This window comes from Lissotriton vulgaris, chromosome 11 (genome assembly GCF_964263255.1).
Source record: "Lissotriton vulgaris chromosome 11, aLisVul1.2, whole genome shotgun sequence".
Taxonomy (NCBI): Eukaryota; Metazoa; Chordata; class Amphibia; order Caudata; family Salamandridae; genus Lissotriton; species Lissotriton vulgaris.
In genome coordinates, this window is record NC_141699.1 from 40671917 (window position 1) to 40689428 (window position 17512).

The following is a 17512-nucleotide window of genomic DNA, read 5'->3' on the forward strand; positions in this document are numbered from 1 at the left end:
CAATAATTTGTAATGGAACGTTGGTAACTGGATGCACAATGTTCGATGTAGAAAGGATACCATGCCAAAGGGACGTGTGATGGAAGCACGCACGCCATTGTGTGCATGCCTTCTCAACACTTTCTTCACAACGCATTTGTCTTCACAACACATGTTTTGACCATGCACAATTTTACCAAAAATATGCCTTTACAATGCATGCCTTTACAATGAAAATGTAAGTATTTCTTGAGTAAGTTTAGAGTATTCATTAAGAAAACAAAGATTGCAGGGATTTTAAAGTTAGGCTCAGATTTCACAAGCACAAAACCATAGAAATTCAGGGGCCTAAAAGCCAAAAAAGCGGAGATAAAACCAGCGCCCTGTTTACAAGAGGGTGCTAACATGCATAATCGCATGTTAGCACCCTTTTTCCCAACACCTCACTTTGCATCTCTAATAAGATGCAAAGTGGGCGCCAATGGCCGTACCCCTGATGGACAACCTTGCAAATATCGCTGACGTTCACATCGCGATATTTACAAGGCTGCCCCAGCATTTTAGCACACGTTAGTTTTTCGAGAAAACTGCTGTTTTCTCCAAAAACTAACGTCTGCTAAAATGCAGACTTACCTATCCCCAACATTGGGGTGGATTATGCTGATACGACCCTGTGGGTCGTATCAGCAAGGTTATCGCCGTTTTGCAGGGAACATCGCTGTAAAACCAGCAATGTTCCCTGCAAAAGGGCGATAACCTCGCTATCTCTGGAATTTTTATCGCCCTGGAGCTACCAGGGGGATACATTCCTGAGATAGCCTGCGATAATCTAATTATCGCTAAGCACAGCCAGCGATAATTATCGCTGGCCATTGATAATATGCCCCTCAGTAATTAGAGTTACCTGAGGCAACTGTAACTTACGACCCCGCAATGCACTGCTTATGACCTCCCATATTTCATCACTCATGACCTGGGGCCTGTATTAGATTTCAGTGGACCAGTTACTCCAGCACAACATCCGCTAAAATATAATCCTTTAGGATATTGTGGGATTTATATTTCGAATGACATAATAACCATTACCATTGTGAAGGAGTACCCCGTCCTCCAAAATCTAAATTGGGTCCATGGTCATTAACATCACTGATAGCATCTCAAATGACATCACTGATTACATCATCCAATGAGCGACAGTGTTTTGTAAATGTTTCTGAGACTTGAAGATACATACTTAGCTACTGCATAAATTAAATTACTATTCTTTCTGTGCTATTAATGTGTGATACTATTTCTAACATATGTCATTTGAGTGGCTGCATAACTGTCTGTATCAGCGTATGAGTGGGTGTCTGAGTGACTGTATGGGTCTATGAGTGATTGTATGGGTCAGAGAGTGGGTGTGTGAGTGGCTGCAACAGTGCCCTTGCTGGCTTTGGTATATTTAGCAGTTAGCAGATATAGGTTCAAACACTGGTCGCTAGTTGATCTGCCACATCTAAAACCATACTGAGTGTCCACTAGGGTGTGGTGTTCCTCGGTCCACTCTGTTAGCCAATTTAATATCACCCTCCCTAGAATTTTTGCTGAAATATCGATTAGAGAAATCGGCCTGTAGCATTTAGGATCTTCTCGGCTCCCTTTCTTAAAAATGGGTACTATCAGTGCGGTGGACCAGGAGCGTGGCAGGCCAGACCTAACCGCCGCATTTAGGACCCTTGTTAGGATAGGTGCTCATAGGTCTATGTTGCTTCTGTACAGATCCGGTGGAGTTCCATCGGGCCTGGTGCTTAATTGGGTGTAAGCCCTTGTATCGCTAGTTTGAGTTCTTCAAGTGTAAAGGCTAGGTCTACACTCCTGTCACCTTCCCACAATCCCTCTTGTGTGGGCCCCTTGGTGTTATTATACAGGCCCTCAAAGTGTCTAACTCACTGGTCAGGGAGGATATTTGCACTAATAACCGGGGTAGTGTTATCCTGAAAACAGGGCCTATTCTCAATTCTCCAAAATTCAGAATAGTTCCTGTTTTCACCTGCCTCTCTCAGGTCTGCCCATACCTCTGCCTGTAGTACCAGCCTCCTCTCCTTTGTTTTGGCTTTGTAAAGTTGTCTACAATTGGCCACTAGTGCTGTGTCCCTTGGTTTGCATTTGAGGGCTTTTTTTAGGTTCCTTAGTGCTTTGGAACAACTTGTATCGAACCAACGTCGGTGAGTTGATTTCTTAATGGGGCCTTTTATTTCCAGCAATTTATCCGCTAGTTTTGTTAGGGATTCAAAAGAGGCTACTAGGTCTGAGCCTTTTACTTGGAGATCTAAACACTCCTCCACATATTTTCCGCCTTCCACTATTAGTGTTTTATAGAATTCCTGCGGGTTTATTTTTGTCCACTTAAGGCGCCTTCCTTGGGCTACAGGGTGCAACCTGCCCTCCCTTTTGTTGCTATTAGTTCTACGGCCCCGTGGTTTAAATCTATGGTTAGTGGGTTGTGATCACTAAAGGGGCTCCATTTTGTTATTACCTTCTTGACTTTGGACAGAGCAAAAGATGAGATGATTATGTAGTCAATCGTTGAGGAGCAACCTCTACCTTTGAATGTAGGAACATATAAATCCTCCCTCTCCTGGGCTACCATGTGCAAAGTGTGGACTAGTGAGTAGGTATCTAGCATAGTGGATAGTAACGTGCCCTCCTGTGTGTGCTCAAAATGCGACCCCTTTCGTAGTGGACAGGCATCCCAATCTACTTGTGTAGTGGAAATGTTTGGACAGAGGTGACAATTAAAGTCACCCAATAATACAATGATTGAACTCCCCCCCTTGCTTCTCTGTTCCGTCTCTTCCCTTAATCTATTGCTTAATTCCAGTAGTGCTACGTGTTCCCCTTGTGAGGGCCCTGGGTTGTAAAAGTTGAACAACTGTATTTTCTGCCCTCTACCTTTGTAACTGAGTGCCTGCAGGGTATGCGACGTCCAGGATGTGACTGTCCATTTACCTTCTAGAGTTATGTCAACATAAATGGATAACCCACCTCTCGCTCTCCCTGCTCTACTTTCCTGTGCTAGGACAGCAAAGCACTTGAAACCTTCTAGTTGGTACAGTTCTGGGTCCACTGCCCAGGTCTCTTGGAAGGCTAATATGCTATAGCCCTGAAGTTCTTTTTTCCAATCTGGGTCTTCAAATTTACCCGCTATCCCTGCTATACTATTCAGATCTCCCAAACAAACCCTTCTAAACGCTTCCTTCTGACTTTTCCCCCTCCAACTCCTTTTAGTCATCCCAAACCCCCTCCTACGCTATGAACGTACTGAAATTACTTTCTAGACCCTTCCTTCTTCACCATTTCATATTTCTCTACACTTATTCACCACTAATCACTAATCATTTTTGGGTTCCAGAGTAGTATGCCTCTTGCCAAAAGTTGCTACAACACCTCATCAAGGGAGCATGCAGCATATGCATACAAACCCTTCCCTTCTCTATCCCTCCACTATCATTTTCAATCCAAATAACAGACTTACATGTTCACCACTTAAATTAACTTGATATTTCCCTAGGCTAATTCAGTACTATCTTTTTCTGGTTCCAGAGTAGTGTGCTACTCAACAAAACATGCTTCAACAACTCATCAGGGCTAGCAAGCGCTATATATGAATACAAACCTTTTCCTCTTCTATTACTCCACTAACGTTCTCAGTCCAAAACACAGACTAACATATTCACCACTCAGTTTAATCTCATATTTCTCTATACTAATTCACCGCGAATCCTTTTTTAGGTTCCGGAGTAGCTTGCTACTCACTGAAAAAGCGCATTGACGCCTTGTCAGGGGAAGTAAGAGCTATATAAATGCAATTACAACACAATACAATACAATATTATGTGGTGAATCTTTGACAAAGTGTGGTGATGTGATGATGGCAGAGGCTCATCCATTCTGTGATGTCATCTAGAGTCGTCCCAGCTCTCTGTACTCCCTCAATAAACTTCATGGCTGAAATCTACTACTGCTTCGTGTCATCTCTTCACAAAGCCAATAGGCTTGTCCTATATGTTGTTGTGGGGACCACCTGACAAAGTCACTAGTCTGTTGTTTTTTTTAAAGTGCTATCCCCTTATATTGTGATGTACTATCTGGTGTAGGTGGGGAATACTGTGATTTGGGGGTCATGACACTCAAATGAGATTTCAGAGTATCATCAAGGTATTTCTATATTCGTAAATCAATGCAGTAGTATTTAACAGTGTGTGTGTAATGAATGTACTTTTCCTTTTTCAAAGACACACAGACTGGAAAATCATTTATTGAGTGTCATTATTGCGTGCCAGTGAACGATGATTACTAGCCCACACCACCTCCCCTGATTAGGCCTTGGACTGCTCTGCTTCGCTACCCTGAGAGAGTTAAGTGCTACATTGTGGTCCTTGGGTCCCAATAAGGAGAAACTGTGGACCTATTGCTTGTGAAGGCCCCACATCCTGCACATCTACTGACCAATTTTTTACAATGCCCAAGCACATCAGGGATGTGCCATAGGGGACATTCACCTCTTTCTAACTGCACCCGTCCCATTATGATGGGCTCTTGGATGGCTGCGATATCCAAGACCAAGCACAAACTACATTATTATGACCTGCTTGATAACACAAATAATCTGGGTCTGCGAGCGTAGTTCTTCCCGTCAACTTGAGTTTTCCCTAAAATAGAAAATCCTTCTCATGCTCGCACAAAATTGACTTTCTAACCCTTTTGAGAGGTTGAGCTATTCACGTCCTCTCCAACAAGGAGTTCAAAATTAGCTAGGGGTGGGCAAAACACGGGGAGTTTCACCTGTGGATTTTCGCAAAGTTACATGAAAATTCCAAGAGGTTCTTGGAGTTCCACAAACGGGGCCAAAATTGGTACATCCTACTGATTTTTAACATTGAGAGCTTGTTCCACACTGCAAAATCAGTGCAGACTGCACCCCATGTAGTGCCAGAAAGTGCTGCTTCTTTGCTGCCACTTGAGCAGGTTTTTTACTCGAGTGGCAGATTCTTTACAACAAACGTTTGCAACCTTGAATCTCACTCGGTGCCCTCCGAGCACCCAAAAACCCCACTAGGGGATGGCAATTTTCAATTGAAAAATTTCCATTGGTGAACCGTGTGCGAGGAAAAACTCCATCACACAGCGGTTGGTGGAGATTGGCTGGAACTCTGCTTTAAAAGGCATTATGGGGTGCTCCCAACACAGGACTCATGAATACATTATTAGCAGCTCTCACCAGGTTGTTTTGTAGCTGTGCGGCTTCTCTCATTTTCCCCTTTTCTTTTTTTTCATCAAGGGTTCCTAGCCCCACAAGGGATACCTCCAAGATGGTTTTTCAGTGAGCGCCAAGGCCCCTGTGACCACATGCTCACAGTTTCATGCTGGGCGGAAGCCAGCAGCAGCCTTCCTCCTGCCATGTGGGAACTCCATGTGCTTCTGCACGAGAACAGCAGCATTTACTCTGGGTCCCGGAAAAGGGTTTCTGAGACCAGATAATGTTATTTGGGCCCCATTCATGAATACACCAGCTTGTGGCATGGGGTCCCCAGGTTTAGCAGGACTCTGGGGAGGGGCCCCTCTCACATCTCTCTTCTCAATAAATAAGTCATTAATGTTGAGCCAAAGCCCGGGCTCTGACCAACCTTGGGATGAAAATTAAGGTGGGTGGTGAAGCCTCACGGGCTCCATCGCTTGCACGGGTGGCCAAAGGTCAAGTCTTTAAAATTAGTATAACTCAGGCCCCAATGGGCCATTTTCACATAACGTGGTCTCACTGTTCTCCTGGTAGCGAGTTCTATTTAATGTTCTCCTGGTCTTTGTCTCTGGTGCTCCTCCCCTCATGTTGGGCACAGGAGTCCATATCTCCTCCCAACAGGTTTCTATGGGTAAATCTTCGTGAAAATACCATCTCTATTACAATTATTCCCCTGAAGAAGCCCGCTCTAAGGGCGAACCACGTTGGCTGTTGTAGATCCTGTGCATACTGAGCACATCTGGCAAATAAAAGAAAACTTCAACACAAGAATTTTCTCGTCGACTTAATATGCACATTTGATCTGTTTTTTGTATGTTGCCTCTCATCCACAAATTGTAGTTCCAGCGAATATTCTCTCTCTTATGCAAGAGTTTATTAATGAGGGTGGAAAGTTCAACCAGCCTAGCACCCCTGGACATCCCTAGGGTGCCATATCACATCTCCATCCCTGTCCTAACTTCTCTGTACACCATGCTGGGACAATTCTAGATGACATCGGCAAGAGGTCTCTATTCATATATTCTCTGCGGGCCTCAGCTCCTTCTCTTGCTGACATCATTGTCAGGAACTTTCCCACCAAAATTTCAAAGTAGAGCCCTCTCCTACTTTGGGTCCAGAGGCCTGGTCATCCGTGTTTGTAAAGTGGGCTGTCCCAACCCTGGTGCAGTGTGATAGCTAATTACCCAATGCATGTTTTCTTTCCCACCCCTTCCTCCTTAGGAGCTGAATGAAGCACTGTTAATTACTCTTTTTTGTCTGGGGAGGCATTGGCTCCCTCTGTAGGGGAGCAGAGTAATTAATTTCATCATGCAGGGTGAAATAACACCTTGACTCTGCCTCTGAGTTGAGCCAGAGAAATAAAAAATTCTGGACGGCCCATAAGGTGTACATGTAGATGCTTGGTGCTTGCATATTTAAACTTGGCATACATCTTTTGCCCCCAGTTGATACCTTGATGGACTTTGTAGGCTTATGGGAAGCTATACTGAACTTTAAGCCAGATTCCCCCCTTTGTTTATAACATGGTGCGTAACCCTGAGTGTCCACTAATATTAAAAGGCCTATACAAGGTCAACATCTAACCTTGCAGAGTCTCCTCTGCTAAGGGCTACCTGTGTAGAGTTACCAGGCTGTGTAGAACAATAGTCTCACAAGTGCAGCACTTATACACTTGCACACCCATGTGTACACATGTTAATATGTAACCAATCAAGTGCTTTTTTTAAAGCCAGGCGCTGACAATGAATGTGTGCAGTCGATTTACTGAGTGATTGCTGTGGGTGAGACACAAGTGGTGAGACTCACCGAGAGTAAAAAGTAAAAAAAACAGGTGATCAAAAAGTGACAAAACAGGCATACTAAATGGGTGGAATCCACTTGCAACAGGGATCAATCCAGGAGTTCTATACACATGAAGGGATCCACTCACTAGCCACCAAAAATGGATGCTGTGCAGTGGGGGCACCCCCTGTAAATGTCCATGTTCTTTCCCCTCTAAAATGGATAATATTCAGTACTTCCGCCCCCCGCCACCCCTGCAAAGGGCAAATGGGAGGTTCACCAACAATCTGCCCCCTCCCCGCCTGGGATTCAGAGAGGACACAAGATACAGATTATTATTTTTTATTTATTGCCTTAACCGCGGCAGCAATTAGGCAGCAGTGCAGGGCGTTCCATTGTGTGTGCGGTCCGCGTCAGCCAACGGACGTGCACAGTACTACGAAGGTAGTGCATGCGACGGGTGTTGGCCGACGGGAACAAGGAAAGGGTTAAAGCATGTGGTGTGGGTAGTGGGCTTTGGTCTCAGGCTATGGCTCACCCACTTTCTTTGTTGACTTTTATATAGCACAAACTGGACCCAAAGGTACCAGAGAACTTTACATGAGTACCAGTTGTATTACAGACAAACACATTCATTTTTTAAGGCACCAACAGATTATGTGATTTGCCTACAGTCACAAGATGTGAGTGTCCTTGCTGAGTCCCAAACCTGGTTCCCCAGCTTTGAGATAGATTGCTCTAACCTTTAAGCTACCTAAAGCATGAAGTCTTTTTGTCCCTTCCTGTGGGCAGATTAGATATTTGCCCTAATCTGCCCTCCCCAGGGAGGAGTCCAAAAGTGTACAAGACATCAGGTATTTTTAAACTTATGATAAGGTAATGAGGTGGGGACTGGCCTGCAAAGGCACCTGGCCATACCCCAACCCTTGGCAAAATCAGTCATTCTTTTGCATCTAGGTTGCTTACTGGTGGGGCATACCACAAATATACCCTTCCAATGTGCAGAAGTCCCACTAGACACCAGGTATGTTTTATATTTATGAAATAGCTATTGGGTACAGGCCGACCTGCTTTGGCATTGGGATTTCTCACCATTCCAAAAGGCCCCATTAGTTTTTCTGCCCTCTGAAAGTATAGTGGCAGATTTAACTATCAATCTGCCCTCCCTGGAGGCAGAACGCTTAATAGACAGCAGGGGTGTTTATATTTATAAAAATGAAATGGGTGGAGCCGGTCCACCCTTGTATCAGACCGTAGCCCCACTGCTAAAAGACCCCACCATCTTTCTTCCAACCTGGATGGTCTATTGGAAGATTTACTCAAAATCTGCTCTCCTGAGAGGGTGGCATCCGAAAGCACACTAGACACCAGTGAGAGATTTAAAAAAAATAGGATGGGGTCGGCCCATATTGGCATTAGACTATGCCCCTCATCCTTAAAGCCCCAACAGCCTTTCTGCCCTCTGTCCCCCCCTCCGGAATGGTAGAATGGGTGGTTTACTCTGATTGAGTCCAGTTATGGGCAAGAAAGCTTACCGGATGCTGTCATACATTAACAAGCATTTACAATGCAACGGTCTCGCCTTTGCAAAAGTTAGAGCTATTGGCATTGTAAATTACAACATTTTTATTTATGTATTGGTTTTGAAAACAGATAACTAAATGGCATTGTCAATTACAATGCCAATAGCTTAATCTCTTGCAAATGCGAGACCTAGTAGTAGAGTGAGTGATAGTGAGTAAGTAGTAGAGAGTGCATAGTAGGGAGTGTGTAGTAGAGTTGTAGAGTGAGTACTAGAGAGTAATAGAGTGATTAATAGTTAGTGAGTAGTAGTGAGTAGTAGAGAGTTGTAGAGAGGACTAGAGTGAGTAGTAGTGAGTATAGTGAGTATTAGAGAGTCAAGTTTTCCATACCTGTGCCCCCATGGTGCGGCCCCCTAGGATCCGGATGGGCGCTTGTTCCTGGATCATGGATCCGAGCAGATCTGCCACTGTTGATGAGGACAGCTCAAAAGGGCAGGAGTGCCGGGTCCTCGGAGCACAGGGGGGTGGGGGGCTCTGTGCGAACCTCCTCTCTTTCTTCAGTCTCACCCCTCCAAACCATCACCCCTCCCCTTCGCTCTCTTTGCTTTAATTCCTTAGTTAGGATGCCACAGCGAACTTATCCGTGAGGCTTTGGAGAAAGAGTCCGCACGCATGGCAAGCCCGGGAACACCACAACAGCAGCGCAAGTGACTAGCTGTTGTGTCGCTATGCAGTTGTCTGGAGCACTTCCCCTGTGCAGCAAATTTGAATGCGCTTGGTGTCAAGACCGGTCTCCTCCGGCAGGCAGCCTAATGATGCAAAAAAAAAAACAAGAACAAGCAGTAAAAACGAGCCAACAGACCCAAATCAGGCTGGATTCTCTAGATTTTCCAAGCCCAAAATGGCTTGATGTAGCTGTAGCCTGCCTGAACTTGCCTTTACTTCAATAGAAGTCAATGGAAGAATACATGCACTAGATTTTTTCATGCTCCCGGGTATAAAACCTTGGCATCTATGAGGGTCTGAAAACCACACTACTGCTTATTACCTTCAACTGAACTTCAAGAACTACAATTAAAAATATCTGTCTATAACCCTAACACCTACTGTACTCTTACCGTTCTCTACATTTATACTCTGTACTACCTAACAGCGCTCTGAAGGGACAGACCCCTAGGAGTAACAACTTCTGGGAAGTTGCTGTTCCGTTCTTGCTCCGAGTTATAGTTGAAAACACTGCCTTTCTCCGAAGATGGAATATTTCCAGCAAAGTTAAACATTGGCCTTCGCATTTTTAGATGCACGCTTGTGCCTTCTGAGCACAGACACGATACGCTGCAATGTTCTGCCTCTGTCGTGACATCTAAGGTTACAAAGCTGGCAGCACACAGCGAGTTCTCCAGCTACCTGCTCAACCTTCGCTCCCGGGAAAGGCCGCCCCGTAGACCTATTGAAGCTCGTGCTTTCACACGGTTTACCACCGGTCTGCACAAACAGAAACCTGCATTCGCCTGCCCTCAAAACACACATCCAAAGGACGCTGTGTAATCACGTGATCAAGAGATACCAGTGGGAGGGGGAATTCAACAGGGCTTCAGCCAATCAGCAGGTCGTGTCTTCCTCAGATGTACTAGCGCAAAAGCGGAGGCACGCAGCGTACCCGGGGGACGTTCGGATGTGAAGTGGGGAAGCATGGCTGCCAAGCAAGGTAAGTCTAGCAGTGCTACTGACATAAGGGTCAGAAAGCAGCAAACGTTTTCCGCTGTGCTGCAGGTGCTCACGGTAGTCAGGCAGCACTGGCACAGACACTGCCAACACGAACTCAGAATATTCTTCAAACCTCATAACAACCCAAAGTTTAACAAAAAAACAAACATTTTTGACGATGGAGGGGTCATGCCCTGTTATCCTAAAGAAACTGCATTTTGACGAGAAGCAGTTTATTTGGATTTGCGCTCAACGAGGATATGAGGCTCTCCCTAACTAAGTGCTTTTTATGCAAAGATGTGAATTTAGGTTATCCCATCAAAGCACCGCATAGCAGCTGACAATTCACCTTCACGTCGCAGCTCCCCTTGATCAGAAACACTCGCTGCTCTAGTTGAACCCATCGATCACTCCACAGAAGTACCTGGCGGAGAGAAAAGAACCCTGCTTCAAAGTGGATTGCAGTTTTCAGACAAATACCTTAAGAAGCTGAGGATCGCCGGGCGCGAAACAGCGCGGTGAGAGCGCACGAGACGCAGTGCCGTGAGCGTGCACATCAGCTGTCGCAAGCTGAAGATCACCGGAGGAGACACGCCGACCACCGACTCTGCCTGCTGCCGAGACTGAACCGCTGCGGAGGGACTCGCCGAAATAGCCCAGTGAGTGGGGGGGTGGTGGAGGGGGGGGCAGAGAGGGAGGGGGGGTGTGTGTGTGTGTGTGTGTGTGTGTGTCTGTGTCTGTGTCTGTGTGTGTGTCTGTGTCTGTGTGTGTGTCTGTGTGTGTGTCTGTGTGTGTGTCTGTGTCTGTGTCTGTGTCTGTGTCTGTGTCTGTGTCTGTGTGTGTGTGTGTGTGTGTGTGTGTGTGTGTGTGTGTGTGTGTGTGTGTCCGTGTGTGTGTGTGTCCGTGTGTGTCCGTGTGTCCGTCCACAGTCCCGAATTGCCGCGCGTGCCCCGGTCTGTCTCCCTTGAGCGGCATCTCGGCAGCAATAGGTCTCGAGGACGAGACCTAACAAGAAATAATGAAGACTGTTGCGGTTCTACACAGCATTAAAATGTAGTCTAGAATGCCAGTAATATAGCTTAGTAAGTTAATGCCTAGTAGCAAAGAATTGAATACAACATGAGAATCACTCATTTCATGACTTAATTTAGAAGTAAATAAAATGAGCACCACTGAGTTAGTTTTTAAAGTAGTATCAAGTCCCACGACTAATGCAGTAAGTCCTATATTTAAAAAAAGGTTATACCTTACATGTTGCAGAAAGATTTACTACCCACGGCACACATCTTTGCTTCTGCCTGACTGCAGCAGAAACCGGGCAGCCCCATATTAGCAAACTGACTCGAACGTAGTGAGATAAGACACGAGAACTACAGGCTACACTTTACTGAGACTGCCTTTAAGGTCAACTACCCTGCTTGTTGAACGGGTAAAATTAATATTTTAGGTGTAAAGCTCTTTCACTTTAGGTATAACACTAACAGTAAGGGTGTCCGCCAAATGAAAGTATTTTGGAATGCCTTGCATTTCAAAAGTGTCTTTTATATTTTTGAACCACGGAATGTCTAAAACCCTATCCAGGATTAGACAATCGTCCAGCATGGACCTACAAAAATGGGCCGCTGGGTTGTTCCATACCTTAAGCCTGAGTAACAAGGGCTGCAGCTGAATATGGTCTTCTATAAATCCTAACTGAACTCGTTTAAGACAGACGTTTGCAGACATCGAATGAGGAACTGGGAGAAGCCTTTTCAAAAATGTGTTGTCTATAATCTGTAAACGATTGGGGTTGAAATATCCCCTTACCCCAGCCCCAAAAATGGCAACAGCGTGGTACTTACTTCTAAAAATACATAGAAGTCCCTTCGCTGGTTTACGTCCCAATCTTTCAGAAAATCTAAAAACTGCATCAACTGACCTTTTAAATTGCAAGGCCCTAACTCTTAAAATACATTTTCAATTAAAACGACACCCAAAAGCACACATACAAATGTTAAATGGAGAACTTGTATAATCTCTGAGTCACCCAAAACAAATGTCCTCGTTTTAGTAATCTAGGGGCCACACTTCATTATAAAAGACTTTGTTCTATTTGTCTTGAGGCCCAGATTGGTCATACATGTATTAAAGGCATCCAGCAAAGTTTGGAGGACATTGGATGTTCTGGTTATGAGAACTGTGTCATTGGCATAAAATAAGTAAGTTAATGCCTAGTAGCAAAGAATTGAATACAACATGAGAATCACTCATTTCATGACTTAATTTAGAAGTAAATAAAATGAGCACCACCGAGTTCGTTTTTAAAATAGTATCAAGTCCCACGACTAATGCAGTAAGTCCTACATTTAAAAAAAGGTTATACCTTACATGTTGCAGAAAGATTTACTACCCACGGCACACATCTTTGCTTCTGCCTGACTGCAGCAGAAACCGGGCAGCCCCATATTAGCAAACTGACTCGAACGTAGTGAGATAAGACACGAGAACTACAGGCTACACTTTACTGAGACTGCCTTTAAGGTCATAGCTGTCAAGGTTTCAGATTGCTAAGTACGACATTTTCACAGGTTCAGTGTAAATATGAGGGACATTTTAACGAATATGAGTGACACCTTCTCACAAGAAATTCAGACATACAAATAATATCAGAAATTACACCCATTTGAGCAACGAGAAACTAAGAAAGTACATGAACTTAAGTATACTAACGGCAGGCAGCTGAAAACTGAACAGAGGAGCCTTACGCTGCATGACTGCAAAGTGTTTAGAGTCTGTACACCACAGGACAGGGGCCGCAGGCAACCCAGATTGATTGAAGCATCAATGTTATTTATCAACAGTATCCAAAGTAAGTTGGCTTACTTACTAAAAGGCAGATGCCCTAGCAGCCTCGCCCACACTGGCCCCCTGGGTCCTTCTTACTGCTGGCAATTAATTAAGTCAACATGTAGAGAATTAGTGTAGATTCCAGGGCCGGCTCTTTGTCCCACGAGGGACCCAGGCCAGAAACAGAAGGATGTGAGCCCCCAACATGAAAAACACGTACCTCAGCTGTAATGTCTATACGTTGAAACAGTAGTGGACCCACTCATTGCAGTCACTGAAGCTTTTTCTTGCCTGTTCTATTTAGTACTACATGCAGTGCGGGAACCGGGCTCACTGCGCAGAGTCATTTGTAATGATAGCAGAATCACCACTGTGACCCAAGCTCTTGATGCGAGGCCGTGACTGCAAGCCTTGTCACAGCTGGCCTGTGCCTTCTGAGAGAACCGTGCTCGTGGAGCGGCGCTACCGGTATGGAAGACAGCAGGTGATTTGGCATAACATAATTGACTCTAACGGCCCTTACACCAAAAAAGGCCTCATGGTTTGCATTATACTTAGTAATGTTATTTTATTTTAACATCTAGCATGCAAACCTTTAGTCGAAGATGGAAAGTAGCGTGAAATATTAACTATTGCAGAGTGCACCAGTTGGGAAACCAGCAGCCGCATACATGGAGCAGCGGACTGACCCCATTAAGCTACATAATTTAAACAAATTCTATTAGTGCAGGCAATACAAATGTGCTTAGTAAACTTAGTTCAGCAATTAGTTTCTAACATCCATAAACTGTGCAAGAACGTGCAGATGAAACGCTCCATTGACTACATATTTTCCCAGGCAAGTGTTAACAAGCCGTGAGCGTGCACTCTCTTGAACTTCCGGTTTCGGGATGTGCACGCTCACGGCTGTCGTGGGGCGGGACTTCCGTCTTTGCGAGAAGCCCGCGCCCATGGAGTGGATGGCCAGAGGACCGGTGGCGTCAGGAGTGGCGGCTGAAGCCACTGATGCGGTAAGTGGGGCTTGGTAAGTGGGGCTTGGCATGTGTGTGTGAGTGTGTGTGCGTGTGTGTGTGTGTGCGTGTGCGTGTGTGTGCGTGTGCGTGTGTGTGTGTGTTTCGTGAGTGTGAAAGTGGAGCAAGAGATGTGCGTATGCCTGCACGTGCGCATTCACGTTCCTGAATCGCCGCGCGTGCACCCCTCTACGTCCCTTGAGGAGGAACTCAATCACAATAGGTCGAGAGAGCTCGACCTAAAAAGGAAATGGGTGGGTGCCAGTCCATCCTGGCATCAGATCACTAATGCCTTAACAGTCTTTCTTCTACCCCATACCAAGGCTTGTAGCAACACCAACCCATTGTAGGTAAGAAGAAATTTGGATTCCTTTTGGCATAGTTTTGGCACAGAGGCCAGCAGTGTACATTCAGGAAAGGCAATATCCATATTCTATTCTGTTTCTCACATTTTTCCGTGATGATCTGATGAGGAAAACATTTTAGCCAAAGCGTGACATTTGCAGGGCATTCTGGGTAGGCAAGCAATCATAGTGAAATCCATACAGGTAACTCATTTTCAGAAATGCCTGGATTTGGTAGGTTTCCATGTTTGCTGGTCAAGCCGGGGCCCAAATACTGAAGCTAAGACCAGAATAAATGAATTTGAATACCAAAATCTTAATGTTTCCTTCTTCTGTTTTGATGCCTTTCCTGTCTATTGTGGGCAACATGCATATCAACACAAGTGGGTACCAGTAAGTAAGTATTACTTTTATTTGATTTCGTTAAAAATCATAAAAGCATGGAAGAAACACATACTACATAATAATTATCAAAGATAAAAATCTATACAATACATAAAAGTAAAAACATTATTCAATCATAAGCTTCTGTGTCGTTTTTATCAGAAGAAGTGGGGGAAAACAAGGTGGTAGAACATTTATTATTATCAAGTGACTTTTTTTCCATTAGATTTCAAATATACCTTGTATGCAGGAAAGACCTCTTTGGAAAATAACCTCTGAATCACTTGGTGAGCAAAAGAATTTAGATTTGTGCAAAAAGCCACTTTTCCTTAGCTCATTAATGCGGAGGTCTGCTCAATAGATTTTACCAACTGAGTTGCTAGGTGGTCGGTGAACAATGAAAAATCACTCTAACCTCTGGGTATCAAATGTTTTTTTTTCTTTTTTTTTTTTTAATCCTCATTTGCCACCTCGCCACCCATAACTTCTATCTTAAACCACCACTGGGCTTTTTATCTCATAGGCTGGTTTAGAGTAATTGGGCATAAACATCACCTATTCTTGAGTCTGGCCTTTCTCTGAACTACCCCATTTGGCCACCTGACTCAACAGGTGTGTCTTCCTCCAACTCTATTCTTCGTCCTGGGATACCATATACCAGCGAGATAGGCACGGGCTTAATCATCGGAATTTAACACAAAAATATTTAACCAAAGCATGAAAGAAAAGGTAGCCAAAATCCTCGATTTCTCTTAGAGTGGTCTAAAATATCAAGCTTAGCCATGTACCTCATGGCTAAAATCCAATCCATTAAACTAGGACTAAGCGGTGAGACCCATAACTTGCATATCTCTCTGCGCGCTAGCAACATGGCATAAAGAATAAGTCTGACATTATTATTCATAGATCTATTTTCTAAATCGTATCTCCCCGTAATAATTACTTCTGAGCTTACCTCAATGCGTTGGTTCAGAGATTTGGAGAGAGAATTACTTACATCTATCCAGAATTGCATTAAATTTGGACAGGAGACAAACATATGCAAATCATCCACATTCGGAGCTTTACATTTCGGACACCCAACAATTCCGCCAGCTTTGAATTTGGAGAGTCTATAAGGGGACCAGTATGCCCTGTGAATGGTAAACAACAGATTTCTCCTTAGGTTTGCAGGTTTAACAATACTATAGAGCATAGACATAGTTACTTGCCATTGGTTTTCTGTCGCGATCCTTGGCAAGCTGTCCATCCACAGGGTTTCAGGCAGAACAAACGGTCCATCCTCCATTTCTAGTATCATCCAGTACCAGAAGGCCACTTCCTTCTTAAAAATCTCTGTCCCCAGCTTCATCTCAAAATCATTTTCAGCTCCAATCTCCGTTTCCAAGTCATTAACCCAGCTTTGAATCTGCAAATATTTATATTTTGAAAAGACCGGACCCCACATTTGTTGACATAAGTTCCATGAAATAAGTTTGCCATCTGGAAACAGATCTTTCCACCTTTGCAGAGCAGGTTCTTTCTTCAAGTGTAGTGCCAATGCATCTTTTGTCCAGGATGGAGCGCCAGGAGACTCCCATATTGGTGCCATATAGCTAAAATAAGGCAATTTCACTACTTTTCTGATTTTATGCCATATTTCTGCCAAATCCCGCAAAATCTTGAGTCTCACCTTTTTAAAAAATTTAGGGTCTGAGAACTTATATAAAAAACCAAAATCATGATATCCAGACCTTTTCAACAAAAAACTAAACATTTCTCCAATCGGAGAATTAAGTAGGGTACCCAGCAACATCCTAACGTTTTTTAAACAGAAAGCCCATGCATAAATTTGAATATCTGGGGCCGCCAACCCTCCTTTATTAATTCTCCTCCTTAGTTTTTTCCATGAGATCCGAGAGCCTTTTGACGCCCAGATAAAAGAAGTTATCACGCTCTGTAATTTGACCAGCCATTCCTTTCTGAAGCCAAGTGGAATAGTCTCAAACAAAAAGGTAATCTTCGGAACTATCACCATTTTTACAAGATTAGTTCGTCCATATATAGAAATTGGTAGATTCATCCATCCTTTTAGTATAGCAGCAACTTCCTTTTTAATCCTATCAAAATCAAATGTTTTTGAGCAACCAGTGAACACTGAGGGCCCGATTCACAGAACAAAATCCTAAACGTACTACTTTTGGTATTCACATAAGGCATTTAGTAGTAGTAAAGTTAGGATTTTGTCTTTATTTAGTTCTGTGAATTAGCCCCTGTGTTTGTAAATATGCAATCTGGTCAAAAAATTACAGAGGAAAACATTGTCATCCTTTTCCTATTTATTTTCATTATTTTTTATGTCCATGATGAGGTACTCTGGGAAAACCATGGGCGAGCTCGACAAATGAGTTTTTATTCAGTTCTGAAATTCATCTACTTTTACGAAATGTGTAGCATTTTGGTTCCACCCATAGATTTTACACTTGTTTCCCTACAAATTGCATTAAGTTAGGATTAATGATAGTTTATTGTTTAGTTAATTAAGACCATAACAAAATAGACAGAATATAACAGTACAATTTCTTGATAAAAAAGAGACATTGGATAGCATTGCATCAGTCCATTAATTCCTTATATTGAGGTGGTCTGAACTCATGATATTTAAAAATAGCCAGAACTAAGGACATAGACTTCATT